Source organism: Mus caroli, chromosome 14, assembly GCF_900094665.2.
Source record: "Mus caroli chromosome 14, CAROLI_EIJ_v1.1, whole genome shotgun sequence".
In the NCBI taxonomy this organism is placed as follows: domain Eukaryota; kingdom Metazoa; phylum Chordata; class Mammalia; order Rodentia; family Muridae; genus Mus; species Mus caroli.
The window spans coordinates 105,911,140-105,928,716 of NC_034583.1; positions in this window are offsets into that span (position 1 = coordinate 105,911,140).

A 17,577-nucleotide genomic window follows, 5' to 3' on the forward strand; every position below is an offset into this window, starting at 1 on the left:
AGGAGAGGAGAGGAGAAAGGAGAGGAGAGGAGAAAGGAGAGGAGAGGAGAAAGAAGAGGAGAGGAGAAAGAAGAGGAGAGGAGAAAGAGTGTCTTGGGACACAATCATTCAGCAAAACCGCAAACTCACAGTTTCAGCTGCATTACCTGGCCACAAAACTCACAGGGCCTCTCTGTCAGTATGACAGTCTCTCACTACCACCAAGCTGGGATTTTAAGCACTCTCTGCCATGATAACTTACAAGGGTTTTAGAAACCAGGACTCAGGTCTCCATTCTTGTCCAGGAAGCCTTTCACCCGCTGTCATCTCTTCATTTCTTTCTTTCTGATTTATGTGTAATGATAAGCACATGCAACAAAAATGAGTATTAATGCATGGCAGGATAGCTCAGCAGGTAAGATCATTTGCTGCTAAGTGGAAAATCTGGGTTTTATCTGTAGGTTTCACATGGTAGGAGAAGGAAATTGACATCTTTCTGACCTCCATAAGTACATCATCTTTGTTGTGCACTCACAGCATCACGAATAAGTCAGGGGAAGAGTTGAGAGTATGACAGGGCTTCCTGTCCAACATGCAGACCTGAGTTCTGATAGACTAGAAATGCTGTTTCCTCTGCCATCTGTTTTAGTCTTTGATGGCCTATCATTTCTATAAGTCTTTTGGCCATTTTACACAAATTATCCTAATGTATTGCTGATTAACTAGAAACTTTTACTTCTGTGTACATAATGAAATTTACCTGTACTTTTCTTGTTGAATATAACTCCTCTGTTTTTTTTTTCCTACTGAGTTACTCTTTAAACATTTCCATGAGTCTTTTAACAGTTTTAATTGCCCAAGATATCGTACATTTGAAGTATAAATTATATCAGTTGGGTTGCTGATGACTTCATCGACTTTTTTCTCTTATTTCTCCTCAACTGAAATCTGAGTTGAAATGTTGTACTGCTAGTGCTGCCTTGTAGCTGCCTGCAGCCACACGAACTGGGTTCCTGATTGGGAGGCAGGAGCTGTATGGCAGAGAATGACGAGAGAAATAATGGAGGCCAAGACATGTTTCTGTTCAAGGCCCCAAAGTTTACTAAGAGTCTGTGCTTATAAAGAGGGGAGGCCCATCCCCAGCCAATCCATTCTTGGTGCCTGTTGCCAGCCTGTAGGTGATCTGCTGGATGCTGTCTCTGGGAATATCTCAAGGGCCTCTCAGCAGGTAGCAGTGTCTTAGAGAAGAGCAGAGGCAGGTGACAGAACAATAGAGTCATCTAAGTCTGAAGGTTCCACCCCAGGTGGTCTCATTCTCCATGGCAGCAAGGTCTGAATCAGCCTGCTTCAAGGCTGGGGGAGGCTACACTACCTGAGCATTTCCTGTTGCTAATCCTTTACATATCATTGTTAGATTTCTTAATTGCTGCCTGTACCCCAGACTTGGTGGCACATGCCTTTAATCCCAGCAGCACTTGGGAGGCAGAGGCAGGCAGATTTGAGTTCAAAGCCAGCCCTGTCTACAAAGTGAGGTCCAGGACATATTGGGATATACAGTTCTTTTTATTAGGCAATGCATATATTTATTAAATTATAATCAAGTTTGTATATCCCTTTTTCCCATGTCTTCTTGCTATTACTCTCAACATTTGCTCAATGGTAAGCAATCTCTCTCTCTCTTTTTTTTTTTTTTTGTTCTTTTCTTTTCTTGGATAGTTTCTTTATTTACATTTAACATTATCTCGTTTCCTGGTTTCCCCTCCAGAAACCACCTTTCCCATCCTCCCTCCTCCTGCTTATATGAGGGTGCTCCCCCTCACACCCATCCACACATCCCTGCCTCTCTACCCTGGCATTCCCCTACACTGGGGCATCCATCGAGTCTTTCCAGGACCAGTGTCTCTCCTCCCCTTGATGCCGGACAAGGACATTCTCTGATACATACCCGGTTGGAGCCATAAGTTCACTCCATGCATACTCTTTGGTTGGTGGATTTGTGCCTAGGGACTCTGGGGGCTGAGGGTCTGGTTGGCTGATATTGTTCTTTCTGTGGGGGTTGCAAATGCCTTCAGCTCTTTCAGTCCTTCCTCTAACTCCTCCACTGGGGACCCCATGCTCAGTCCAATGGTTGGCTAGAAACATCTGCCTCTGTATTTGTCAGGCTCTGGCAGAGCATCCCAGGAGACAGCTGTATATCTGGCTCCTATCAGCAAGCACTTCTTGGCATCTGCAATAGTGTCTGGGTTTGGTGCCTGCATATGGAATGGATCCCCAGTTGGGGCAGTCTCTGGATGGTCTTTCCTTCAGTCTTTTCTCTTCATTTTGTCTCTTGACAAAATGAATATTTCCTTGAGTATTTTGTACCCCCCTCTAAGAAGGACTGAAGCATAATGGCAAGCAATCTTAATGTTACTATTTTACCATACATATGGTTCTCTAGACACCACTCAATGTACAATGGAATTATGATGAGATAAGCCCTTATAAGGTAAAAAATATCATAAATTGCAAGTTTATTTAATATGTACATCCTATTTAGTTTCATTGCTAGTGCCGAGATATAATACCTTAGCCAGAGTGACTTGGTGAATAAAAGGCTTATTTTGGACCACAGATTCAGGTTTCAGTCCATTCTTATAAGGAAGCAACAAGTGGAACGACTAACTCGTCATGCCACACGCACAGTCAAGGGTAGGAAGAAATGAATGCATGTTTTCATGCTTTCTTGTTTGTATCAGACTGATTATTCCATTCTTATACAGATGAAGCTGCCCCTGCTGAGTGGATACTGCCACCCACAGTGGACTGGCTCATCCCATGGCAGTTAATTTAACTAGGACAGTCTCACCCCCCATACACAAATCCATATTGACAAAAATCCTTCAATGATACTTTCTGCCTGGTATCTGCTAGGTTGGGTCAAATTGACTATTAAAGCGAAGTGTAGAGCCTACCAAACATCTCCACTTATTGACACTGAAGATTATTGATTGTTTATATTAGTGACTGTATGGCTATCTAGGAGATGCAGCTCACTGCCACAGAACATTACAGGATTGCATTGCCCTATGTAGGATCAACTAGGAAAGAAAAAAACAAAATTTGAAGAATAATCTGTACTGCATGCATATTGCCACATCAGAAACTTAAAAAAAAATCATATCAAATCATACATCAGGAACCATATGCACTTCTATTTCTAGATTAGTAAGTCTAACTGTTTCCTCTACTTTCCATTTAATACCAATAAATAAAGAAATATACATGTTTATTCTACATCCTGCCTTCTGTTCTCCTTCCTTCAAGGTTTATTTTTGCATTTAAGTTCATCAGATATATGTATCCTAAGTTTTCCTCCACATTCCCATATATTTTTGTGTTACTAGTTTAATTAAATTGTAGGATAGATTTATATGAGCCCACTTGCAATATCTTTATATTCAGTATAAATTAACAAGTTCAGCTTTAATGAATTGTTTCTATGTTCTCTGCTCTCATGGGTACCAAACCATAAGCTAAACTTTCCACTTCTCTTACAGTTAAGATGTGGATCGTCAACCTCAACGTCACGAAGTAGGAACTGAAACAGTTTGTATTCCATCTCAGAACAGGTATGTAAAGTGATTTCTTGCTCTTGCTTACAAATTGTAGATGTACCAGACTTATCCATGAAGAACAATTTTCTGTCCTGGGACACAGTGAACAACAGAGACTGAGCACCTATGACACAGTCACTGCTTTGTTCTGAGTGCTTTATCTAGATCAACTCATGACAAGCTGAAATAAAACACTTCTCCAATTTAGGTCCCTGACTTTCATATCAATGCGACAGTGGTGTATTCTCTGGTAAAATCAAAGCCCCTCCCTTTTCCTTAAGCTGTAATTTTTTCTATCATCTCTTCATAAGCTAAAGATTGTCCTTCAGGAAATCCTTCATAATGAGCATGTGAGAAAAGTATTCCCTAGAGCACAGTGTCAGAGGATGCTGAGCCTCTAAACCTGATTTCGATCTATAAAAAAGAGAACGGATAAAGGGATAGATTAAGCAGCTTTCAGAAAACAAAATCAGATAGATCTGTGGTAAATACACAAGTAAATTGTCATGAATATTTCAAAAAATAAATATTATAAAAAGTGAACTTAATGTAAAAGCAAAAAGATTCAATTTCTAGAGGAACCTATACAGACAAAAAATCACCAATAACAAAGGAAAAACCTATATTATATTTCCATCCATGGTTTTAGTTGTCAATTTAACAAAGTCTAGCATTTTTGGGTAAGGACTGCCCAGGTTAAGTTGGGCTATGGTACAGGTACATCTGTATAGTATTATCTTGATTACATAAATGCAGGTGTGTATGCTTGCCTCCTATGGAAGGCACTAGAGCAGGGAGTTCTGACCTGTGTCAGTGTGAAGTTAGCCAAACACTAACAAGTGTGTGTTAACCCTTTCCTTTCTGCTTTGTGAGTACGGATGCAATGTGAAGAGTTGTTTCAAGTCCCTACTGCCTTGGCTGATGATAATCAATGACCTAGAATTTTGATCCAAGGAAGCCTTTTCTCTGTAAGTCAACCCATTATCCCAAAAGCAGATTTTTTTCCATGGATATTTTATCACAGCATGATAGACCCCTCCTTTCAATACTTATAAAATATATTACTATATAAAATCACAAAAAATTAATAAAAACTGTTAATGAAAGCAAATTGTGTTACTCTGCTCCTGTTAGTTGTGACAGCTGTATAATTTTATTTTTGCTACTGTGATTTTTGATTATGGTACACACATAAACCACAGGAGAGAGAGCAGTGGAGTCAGAGGCAAGAGACCAGTGAGGAAGGGAAGAGAATGTAAGTGAAGAAAGCGCCAGGAGAGGCAAGGTGATGCATAAAAGAGCCAGTATGCAGAACAGAACAAATATTTAGTTTTACAAATTATTTTTTTAATTTTTGAGAGGTACAGAATAAGACTTGCATGAATGAATAAAAATTAATCATATTTAAAAACCACTCAAGAAACAAACATGTTGGCACCTTTACCCATGTCATGGCAGTTGGTGGAATGGGAGAGGTCCATTTTTCTCTCTCACCATATTCTTCAGGCACATTCCACTGACTGGTGGCATTAAGGTCACAGGGAAATGGATGCTGATGGGATTTAAACACATAGCTGCTTTATAATTTTATCTGCTTGCCTAGTAATTCATTCTTTTATGTTAAAAGATGAATATCTTGCTTATATTGTGTCTTATTGTTAACCTTTCTTGGTCATTTTTCACGGGAAACAACACAGCCCGCCCTTTTGGTTTGTAGGTTTGGGTTTTCATGGTCTCAAAATAGTTTATTACTGATGTACATAAATATTTGTTGTTGTTGTTGTTGTTGTTATTCTTACTTCAGGGGATTGCATGTGTGCCTATTGCTTCCAAATCAGTAGCATTTATGTGCTCATTTTCCTGAAGTGTGAAATTCTCGAATTAAGATAGTTCTCCTAATTAATTTCACTTACATTTTCTTTTGCATCTTCTGTTTTCAGGCAGGCTTTTTAAAAATGAACTTCTTACAATTTAATTTTAATTTGTTTAATGGCTTTTGTGGTATTTTATGCTTCTGTTTTGAGCCCTATTAGCTGATATCGGTTATTGTTTCTGTGTATCTTTTCAGTAATATGCTTTCTAAAAACAATGTTACTAGGTAAAAATGTAGATTCCTGCAAACTGTATTTTAATTTATAAAAATATCTTCTCTATAATTTTTTTGTGTGACAAATAGTCTGGTGCCCTCATGTATTTTCTTGGAAAACCTAGTTTTATTCTGAACCATGTATTTTAAAACAGTGTGTATTAGAGATAGAAAAACACTACTAAATATAGATCGGCCTCTTATGATCGGGTATGACAGCAGTTAATGCATTCTTGATTCAAATACTTTCCTTCTGCTGAAACAGAGAAAGCGCTGTTTATGAAGAGCCCGTCTGATTTCTAAGTCAGGACCAAGTCTTTTTTAATTATTAGATATTTTCTTCATTTATATTTCAAAAGCTATCGCAAAAGTCCCCTAAACCCTGCCCCCTGCTCTGCTCCCCAATCCACCCACTCCGGCTTCCTGGTTCTGGCATTCCCCTGTACTGGGGCATATAATCTTCCCAAGACCAAGGGTCTCTCCTCCCTTTGATAGCCTACTAGGCTAAACTCTGCTACATATTCAACTAGAGACAGTAGCTTTTGGGGGTGGGGAGTACTGGTCAGTTCATATTGTTGTTCCTCCTATAGGGTTGCAGACCCCTTTAGCTCTTTGGGTACTTTCTCTAGCTCCTTCATTGGGGGCCCTGTGTTCCATCCAATAGATGACTGTGAGCATCCACTTCCGTATTTGCCAGGCACTGGCATATCCTCACAAGAGACAGCTATATCAGGGTCCTTTCAGCAAAATCTTGCTGGCATATGCAATAGTGTCTGGGTTTGGTGGTTGTTTATGGAATGGATCTCCGGGTCTCTGAATGGTCCTTCCTTCCATTTCAGTTCCGAACTTTGTCTCTGTAACTCCTTTCATGGGTATTTTGTACCCCATTCTAAGTAGGAATGAAGTATCCACACTTGGTCTTCCTTCCTTTTGAGTTTCATGTGTTTTGCAAATTGTATCTTGGATATTCTAAGTTTCTGGACTAATATCCACTTATCAGTAAGTGGATATCATGTGTGTTCTTTTGTGATTGGGTTACCTCACTCAGGATGATGCCCTCCAGATCCATCCATTTGCCTAAGAATTTCATAAATTCACTGTTTTAATAGCTGAGTAGTACTCCATTGTATAAATGTACCATATTTTCTGTATCCATTCTTCTGTTGAGGGACATTTGGGTTCTTTCCAGCTTCTGGCTATTATAAATAAGGCTGCAATGAACATAGTGGAACATGTGTCCTTATTACAACTTGGAACATCTTCTGGGTATATGCCCAGGAGAGGTATTGCTGCATCTTCTGGTCCAAGTCTTTTGCTTCCTAAAACAATACTAAATCAAACTCATAGCCGGTGTATTGATACTTCTGCTGCTAAAACTAAGGCTTGATATCTCAATAGGAACTTCATTTCATATATTGTACTTTTCCCCTGGACATCACTCTGAACTGAAATTTCTACTGAAATCTCTGTGTCTTTCTCTGGGCTTTTGTCCTCTGACTGTACTATAAGACCACTGACATCTGCTCTGATATAAAGTTTCAGATCTACCTCTGGTCAGCCAGAATTGGTAATTCTGTTTTACACCCACTGATAAACTTTGGCTTACGAATGATGTATAAAATTTATGGAGAGAAGCTCGTTTTGTAGTTCAGTATTCAAATAAAGTGATTTTCTCCTCTTTATTTTTATTTTTTTGTTTACTTACATGAAATGAGACTAGAATATTCACCAGGCATATTTTCAGAATAGTTCCAGAACACATGTTCCATGAGCTTTTGCATATTTAAATTTTTGTTACTATTATCTTTATACATGATTTAATGCAACTTGTATCAGACTGTATATAAGTTAATACCAAAGAACAACTTCCTACAATGTTTCAAGCAGCTAGCTGGGGACCATTTGCTTTACCTGATTAAATTTTTACTAGGCACAAAGTAGTTCTTTAGTGTTGAAACTCTTTGGCCAATGAGTGATACAGGCTGGGTTAACAAACTCAGAGGCCTGGTAGCTCCAACACATGAGAAATACAGACTATAGTTTCTAATTTTAGAATACAGACAGTAGGTGATCAGATTAGAGACATAGTACTATGACTTTCAAGTGTGCTTGACAGTCAGCAGCTAGTAAGTTCTTTAGCTGTGAATAACAGTTATTGAAGGAGCAGTTGGCAGCAGCTGATGAAGGCTCATAGCATTCGATGTCCGTCCCAGTGACCTTTACAACACCTCTGTTGTAGCCCTCAGAACTCTTCCCACTACAACAGACGTCACTCCCTGCCTTCTGCAGTCTTGGCTTTCTACATTTTATTTACTTCCAACATGCTCTGTGTCTTAGTTAGGGTTTCCATTTTTGTGGAGTGTATTTGGTACTGCCTTAACAGTTTTAGAGATTCGGTCCATTGACGTCACAGCAGGAAGCATGATAGCGGGTAGGCAGACATGATACTAGAGAAGGAGCTGAGAGTTCTACATCTTGATCCTAGTGTAGCCAGAAAAAGACTCCCTCTTACATACTAGGCAGAGCTTGAGGTTTGGAGCTTCAAATCCCACGCCAACAGTGACACACTTCCTCTAACAAGGCTGCACCTCCTCCAGGAAGGCCACGCCTCCTAGTAGTGCCACTTCCCATGGGTCAAACATATTCAAACCTACACACTATGCATTCTCTCTTGCCATACATTCCACTGTTCCCTCCCTGCTTGCTCTCATGAACTCTCCAACTGTTCTCTCACTGTTACTTCCACTGTTGCTGTTCCTCTCCAAGTTATTAGTTGGCCAACTGTACTGTTGACAAAAATAACAAACAAGGAAATACCATTTGAGAGAAGACTTATTTAAGCTAATAACACAGCACCATGGCTTGATAGAGTAGTACATCTCTAACCCTGAAACTTGCAAAATAAGTAGATGGCTATATAGTTACAGGGAGATAGCACACATGTGGGATAGGAAGGAAGGGCTGAATTTGTACCAATCACAAAACAGCTTTTTGCTCCAGTAATCACAAGCATCAGATGTGGCCAATCACAGACCTCATGTGAGGATAAGTCCCACATCTCATCACCAATGACTCACATCTTGATGAATCACTGGGGGCAGTGCTGCCTAATACTCTGTAGGGAGAATAGCTACAGAACCATCTAAGGTTTCTCAAAAGTTGCCCCATGTGGCCCACTGCTACAAAAGTTAGGAAGGTGGCCTGGAGTAGCCAGGACTGGTTCTGCCTTCTGTGGCAGCAGACATGGCTTTGGTGGCAAAAGATTTTGAAGCTGTGTGAGCTGCCAACAGTTGGCTGCCAAAGATGAGGCTATTCAGCTCACCCTTGCAGCTCCAGGCTTAAGAGAATTGTTTTCTTGCTGCCATCCAAAAGGCCTGGAAGGCCTACTCCTCCTTTGAATGTATGTGTGTGTTCACAGAAAGAAAAGTAGAACACCTATAATAAAACTTTAAGAAATCTCAATTCAAAAACAACAGTCTCAACAGTAAATAAGAGTGCTTAGCAGCATTTAACACACATGTCAGGGCTTAAACAATGACAATATGCCATACACAGAGTTAGGGTCCCTCTAACCATCTCAATGGCTCTAAAGAATGTCTCTATTGTTCCCTATTCTTGAACATTGTCCTGAAAATATTAAACCAGACTGAAATGAGAGAACCCATTTGTGACTGTTTCTTTTAGAATTATTATTAGGAAACATAATTTCTTTAAATGTACAATTCAATGTCTTCCCAAAGCTGTTCTCTCTGCATTATTTCCTTCTAATTCTTCACAAATTCTCAATATATTTCTAGTGATCTTTTTAGTATACATAATAGATACTTTTTAAATGTATCACATCCATTGTCATTCATAAACAAGAGCCCAAAATATGGAGCTGAGAAGACGGCTCAATCCATAAACTACTTACCACACAAGCCTGAGGACCTCAGTTAAGTTTTTCAGTGGTCACAAAAAAATATGGCTGAGTCAGTGTGCCTGTTACCTCAGTGCAGAGGCATGTGTGATAGGAGGAGCCTGGGGCTTGCTCATCAAATAGTCTCAACAAGCCAATGACGACTGGATTCAGTTAAAAGACCCTGACTTGAAAAGTGGAGTGTATTTTATGATAACATCTCACAAAACTTCTATCATCCACACAGACTACTATCACACACACACACACACACACACACACACACACACACACACACACACAAACTTAAAATGTAAACTTACTGACAATTAGAAAAAAATGTAACCCTAATTAACATTGTAGAGTTCCTCATAAAAGTGCCCTGTCCCTGGCCTGGTTCTCTACATAACTTTAGCTCTTGGAATCTGAGCCTCACTGAGTCAGCAGTCCAAACATCACAAACCCTAGCTCCCTGAAGAACAAGAACCCAAACCCATACAGTGAAAAAAGAAAGCATTTTCAACAAATGGTGCTTGTCTAACTGGTGGTCTGCATGCACAAGAACACAAATTCATCCATTTTCTTAATCACCTTGAACAAAGCTCAAGTCCAAGTGGGTCAAGGATCACCACATAAAATAAGATACACTTAATCTAATAAAAGAGAAAGTGGGCAAAAACCTTGAATACATTGGCACAGGGAAAATTTCCTGAACAGAACACCAATGGCTCTGGCTCTAAGATCAACAACTGATAAGCAGCACCTCATGAAACTAAGCTCCTGTAAGGCAAAGGGTACTGTCAATAGGACAAAACGGCAACCTACAGGTTGGCAAAAGAACTTTACCAACCCTGCATCCAATAGAGGATATCCAAAATATACAAAGAACTCACGAAGTTAGACTCAAGGAGACCAAATGACCCAACTAAAATATGGGGTACATAGCTAAACAGAGAATTCTCAACAGAGGAAACTCAAATGGCTGAGAAGCACCTAAAGAAATGTTCAGCATCTTTAGCAATCAGGGAAATGTAAATCAAAATGACCCTGAGATTCCACCTTACACCAATAAAAGTGCTAAGATCAAAAACTCAGGTGAGAGGAAATGTTAGAGAGGTTGTGGAGAAAAAGGAACACTCCTCCATTGCTGGTGGGATTGCAAACTGGTACAACCACCCTGGAAATCCATCTGGCAGTTCCTCAGAAAATTTGAAGTAGTTCTACCTGAAGACCCAGCAATAATACTCCTGGGAACATACCCAGAAGAAGCTGCACCATATGACAAGATCAAGTGCTCCATTATGTTCATAGCAGCCTTAGTTATAATAGCCAGAAACTGGGAACAGCCCAGAAGTCCCTCAACTGAAGAATGAATACAGAAAGTGAGGTTCATTTACACAGTGGAATAGTACTTAGATATTAAAAATGAGGACATCAAGAATTTTGCACGCAAATTAATGGAACTAGAAAATATCATCCTGAGCAAGGTAACCCAGACCCAAAAATTCACACATGGTATGCAGTTACTGCTAAGTGGATATTAGTCAAAAAGTTCAAAATACTCATGAATCAACTAACAGATCATATGTAACTTAAAAAGAAGTAAGACCCATGTATGGATGCCTCAATGCCACTTAGATGGCAAAACAAAATAATCACAGGAGACAGAGGGAAGCAGGGACCCAGGTGAGAAAGGGTAGGGGGTAAGAAAAAGGGGGATAGGATCAGATATGGAGGAGACAGGAGAGAAGCCCAGAGAGCCAGGAGAATGCACAGGAATGGGCAGCAGTGTGGTTGGGAACAACTAGAAAGTCCCAGACATCAGGGATGTGGAAGACTCTCAGGAACCAATGGGGATGACATTAATAGAAATACCCAGGCCCAGGGAGATAGAACCTGAAAGACCATCTCCAGTAGATAGACATTACCTGACTTGAGGGATGAGGCCACCCACTCATCTCAAAATTTTAACCCAGAATTGTTCTGTCTAAAGAAAATATGGGGGCAAAAAAATGGAGCAGAGACTGAAGAAAAGGCCATCCAGAGACCACCTTGGGATTCATCCCATGCACAGACATCAAACCCTGACACGACTGCTGATGACAAGATTTGCTTGCAAATGGGAGCCTGGCATGGGTGTCCTCTGAGAGGCTGTGCCATCACCTCACTGAGACAGATACAGATACTTAATGCCAGCCATTGGACTGAGCCTGGGGACTCCCATGGAAGAGTTAGAAGTACTGAAGGAGCTGAAGGGGCTTGCAACCCCATAGGAAGAACAGTATCAACTAATTGGACCACACAGAGATCCCAAGGAGTAAGCACAGTCTTAGAATTGAAGGGGAGTGAGGTTGGGGCTTGTAGAGGGGGAACCAGGAAGGAGGATAACATTTAATATGCAAATAAATAAAATAAATTAATAATAATAATAATAATAATAATAATAATAATAATAAGAAGAAGAAGAAGAAGACAGTATTCACAGGCACCAGGATTTCCTATGACAAAGAAGTATAAAGTCTATACAGCAGCTTCAGTTCTTCCAGTGCCTTGTGCCAGAGGCACATGGAAGAGCAGGAAGGACTTTCTCAAGAGCTTTTGATTCTTTAAGCTTTCAGTGTTGGAGTCCATTCCTCACACAGCAAAAGATACATGCTAATAGTGCATCTTTAAATCTTCTACTTTAAAAAAGTTCATTTTCACATTTACATACCTTGATCTCAACAAAGTTATCTTCTTGAGCAATTCTAATTATGTTTTGCAGAGGCTCGCAGCCATTCTCAGTCTACCCAATGTATGATTTTTTGTTGTTGTTGAATAGAATTTCCACATTGTCTTTGGTTCCCTTAACATTGTAGAGCTTTCAGTGAACCCTCCTTTAAACCTCATTCTAAAATAAGAAGTCATTGCTCCATCCATGTCAATCTAGTCTTTATCTTTTGCACTCCAGGCTCAATGCTTGCTAAACATACTTAAAGACTGGTAGCAGTTCCTGTTCTTGCAGTGCTCAGGAAGTTGCAGGAAGGAGAATGCCTATCTTAGAGCATCCTTCTCCATGACCTGTCTTTGGTACTGTGTTCCTGATTCTAGCTAGAGAAGTAATCACTGTCATTTGTTTGCTAGTTTCATTCACCATTAAGCTTCTTATGAGCATTACAAGCCTAAGGCAGAAAAGTACATTAATGTTTGAGGGAAGCCAGTGGCTCAGAGATGAACATTTATATCTACGTTTCAAATCTATATCATGTTTGAAGATGCAGACATGTTCTTGGGACTAGATAACAGGTTTCCTCGTTTGGTCTTTATACTTTCAGTTCCCATGGCAGCTCCATCAATTCCACTGTTGTGGTATCACTTTACCAAGGTCTGTCTGTCCACTGTTTACTTTCCTTAAAGTATCATTGGACACTAGGTCACCTCTGCTTAAGAGACTCCATGGAAGCCATATGGCAAGAGAGCTCAGTATTTCTCTCAGGTCCCAGTGATGGTTCAAGCAGAGAAAAGGCCTTAAGAAAGTCACTTCACGTGGACTGCGCATGTCCACAGTCTTTACCTTCCAGGCAGAAGCACTCTCTAGGCATAATGGTTCACTGCTCTGAAATTTACTGTGTTCTAAGGAACATCATTTTCTCTATTTTACATCAATTACTAGCTATCAAAATCTTTCCTTTTGTTTAAAATGCCCTTGTAACTGGCAGGTGACAATTTGCATCAAGAAGTTTCTAGCAGTCCATGATCTTATTGGAAATTGTTTTTGCCTCATTTCACGCAGTGTGTTTATCTTGATGAACGTTAGGAAGGAAAGCTTAGCCAGTGTTCAGCAGTCATTCCATTGTCCTAAGAAAACCTCAATCAATGCTTTTTTGTGTGACAGATTTGTGATTATTTTATTCTCCTAAGTTTGCATATGTTGCCAAGAAGCTCTCAGGCTTCCAGGAATTTTTATTAAGCATTTCAGATATTCCAGAAAGGAATTTTATCTGTGCTTATAAGATCAAGAGTATAACTGAAACCAAACATGTCTCATTCCATGCTAGTTTCCTGTTCTAAAAAGATATAGGCAATATTTATCTCAGGTCAAATGGACAATGCAATAGAATTGTTCTGTGTCTGTTCTCCAAGAAGTCTGTGAGTGTCAAGAGGAGAACACATGCATTCCCAGAGTGATGGATGTCAACAGCCACGAGCTTCATGAACCTATAGAATGGCAAACAAGCCTGTGGCTGTGGGACTCTAAGGGAAAAATAATCTCCTGTAGATTCCACCACAGTGGACACAGTGTTCACCCTTCAGAGTTGTGACCTGTCTCTGCCCTTAAAGCTCAGCATTAAGACAAGCTGTCAAAGATAAGACAGGATGTGAGAGAGGCCCTGTTGCAAGGCACATCAGGTAAGCTCTGGGTACTTTAATAAGAATCCTCCTGATGCCTTGATTTTCTTCCAGTACAGCGAATATCTTTCCTAAAATGACACTTCCATCTGGGAGAACTCATAGTTCAGTGCCTTAATTGATGTCAATTTCCCATGAAACTGTTTTCTGGAAAGTGTGTAGTTCTGCTTTCTCTTACCTATAAGAATTATGTGAGTCATCGGGATAAATTACTATTTGTATGCACACAGGATGAAGGCACACAGCTTTAGACTCTATGGAATAGAGTGCATACAAAGTGTTAGTATTGGCATTTCCCTTTACAATGTTATTGGACCAGTACAGCAGAAGTAATATCTCTTCATCTAACTAATGTGGTGATCAGCACTAGGCAACCAGATGCTGAGTAGGGTGAAGTAGATAAGGAAGGATGATGGCTGATGAGATGGCTGATAAATCACTAAATCAGCAGACTGAAAGGATGGGTCTTCCTGCTTTTCATCTTCCCTCTTCCCACAGATGTTCTCATATGTTTTCCTACTAAGCACAATATCACTCCTTGAAATATAATAGTGAGTATTTATCTCTCTATTCTAAGGTAGTTTTTCTTCTATACTGCTCAGTCTTGACATTGAGTGATATCTCAGCAGTGTCCCAAGGATTATCTGTCAATCACAAATATCTATTGAACACATGTTGTATGGTGATCATACCGTCCATTTTATGTAGTTCAGAGGAAACAGGTACCTAGCTACAGCCTTTGGTATAAAGCTCAGAACAGAAAGGGAATAGGAAATAGAATACAAAAGAGGATGCAATTCCTAAGGACTTCCAAAGGTTCATCCAAGGTTTCTCTTAGTTATTTTTCCTTTCCCTGCTGCACAGGAGCTTCATCTGCTCAGATAGTCATTTTAGTTCATGTATTATACAAATAGAAACTGTGTACTTCTAATGTGTCATAGACTGGGCAAGAATCCAACAGTGCAGAGAATAAGACGTACTGTCTTCAAAGAGCTGGTAGTGGTGGTAGAGATAAACACAGAGAGCCATTAAACAGTAAATACAATGACTGCAAGTCCTAGCAGGGTATATTGGTGCCTTTCTCTCTTCCTGACCTCTATTCTCAACCAAACCCAATGGGGAGACAGAGCCAAGACAATCAGGTATTAAAGACCAACCTAGGTTAAAGGGTAAGTTAAGTAATTAGTGAGATAAGGTAGGAAAGGCAGACATCCCCTGAGTATGCATCCGTGTTTGTGAAGCTGAACATGAAGGCAGAGTCTGAGGGAGTTACAGAGACTGAAGTCAGTGGTAAGACATGTATGTAGTCTCTGGGGAGGGGGGAGGGGGGACCAAGCAGGAAAACGTTTAGTCTCTATCCAATAGACAATAAAGCTACTGTAAAAATTTTAAAAAGACTGAAAGACTGACAGAGTTACATTTCTATTTTACATCAATCAAATCATTCAGTGACAGACTGATCTGAGAGAAATGAGACTGAAGTTAGAAAAAAAATGGTTACTAGACTGTCTCAGTGGTCAAGTTTCAAGATGTTGAGGATGTCATCCAAAATAATATTTGTAGATGGAGAGAGGGCAGATTTACAAAACATTTAGGCAGATATGGTACACTAAGCCACTATCTCTTGAAGATGAAATGAAGGTATGAGCAGGATAGAAGAACAAACTGCTCAATGGACTCTCCAAGGGTCCCTGCTGTAATCAAAGTGCCAGCTATCTGCACTGAGTACAGTTGACCTTCTCTGTGACCATCTCAGAGCTGTGTCCATATGTGTGAATAGTGTTCATGTATGTTTGCAGATCCTTCCCAACATTTCATAGATGGGGGATTGGAGGTAGAAGAATTATACATGTTTAGCACAGTGTTTTCAGTGATACATGCTCTTCAGTTGCTGAGCCAGCACTATTCAGCCTTGCCCAATTGAGCTTCCTCTGTGCGCATGCCTTAAGAACAGAGGTAGTTGACTAACATATGCTAGAGTTGATTTGTGTTTCTCTATGGTAGTGTCCATCTTCTTGTGTCCACTTCCACTATTCTCTCCATTTACATCATGTTAGCATATGTGCATGAATAGAGACCTGACTGAATTTGCTACCAGCTCAGCAAATGGCCAAACCTGTGGACAGATTCTTCATTGTAACACAAAGTAAATGAAAACAGTTCACATGAAACAGATTAAGCACATAGATATTAAATGAACAAAAACCTCCCTACTCATGCCAAAGTTTCATTTTTTTCACTAGATGAAAGTCTAGAGAGTACTATATTTTCTTCAAGATGAGTTGCCTGTGGGAGACTATTTTCTTCTATATGCTCTCTACTCTCTAGTGTATTGCTGATTCTTTAATATAGTTTGAACAATGTTAATAAAAGGCATATTTCATGGCTATAAAATATACTTGCAATGTTTCAAATGATGAATTAAGGGATGGTTCTTCCAGTAGAAAATGTCTGTAACCTTTAAAGAATATCATTAACAAAGTATAGACTAACAGTCCCAGACAAAAGCAATAAAACATCCTTAATGCAGAAGATGACATAAATTGAGTCAAGTAATTAGAATACAATCAATAAAGCTGTAAGAAAGAGTAACCTGAACATGGAGAGGAACTTCAAATACTTGTTTAGAAAATAGAAAACTCCTTTCAACATAGATTCTCAAAGCCACTGTATGGAGAGCCAAATTCTAATACAGCAAAAAGGAAAGTGAGACTGGCAACATAGAAGCAGAGCAAACACAACAAATGCGAAAGCAACAAAAGCCACAACTAAGAAAATGGTTCCTGTAATAGACTCGCAGACAGAATCTTAAGAGGAAAATTATGGTGCTATCTTGCAAATTAAGTAAACATGGCTACTTGTGTGGCACTAAAACTCATCATACACACAGCATGCTTCTCGTTTGTATCTTGATGATTGCTTGGCTTTTGTAAACAAGTGTGCCAGGAAGTGCATCTAGAGAAGGATGTACTCATCTTGTAGAGCTAACCAAGAAAACATGTTGCTAATGAAAATAACATTGCAAAGAGACCAATTCATTTCCCCATTGATATGGTAATGGGCTGTGTTTTTAGTATTTCGAGTCTTTCTTTAGCTTCACCATATAAGCACACAGCCCTTCCTACAAGGTTCTGCTTCTCACCTGTTCAGAGCTTTAGTAACACTGGGAAGAAGAAGCCATCTCCTGATTAAATGACCTACCAAAGCTAAAATAACACTCATTTTGTTCAATAATGTTTTTTTTAAATCCCCATCGATGATTTAAGTAATGGGAAAACGTGGCTCATGCAAAACAAAAAGACATTTTTGCCATGAGCTTTTTTTGTTTTGTTTTTATTTGTTTGTTTATATGTATAGGTTTGTGTGTGTGTGTGTGTGTGTGTGTGTGTGTGTGTGTGTATGTGTTTATTTGATCTTAGTGGACTTGATCTTAGTATCTTAGTTTTCCTCTACTTTCAGCCAAAATTTGTATTTGGCTAGAGAATTTAGACATTGCAATGAAGAATATTCTTTAGTCAGCAGCAAGAATTACAACTTATATAACAAAACTTAGTACTAATTTACATGGAAGAATCTTATTGTCTATATCTCATCAGTGTAGGAACTTAATAATCTTTGTGACTGCTACC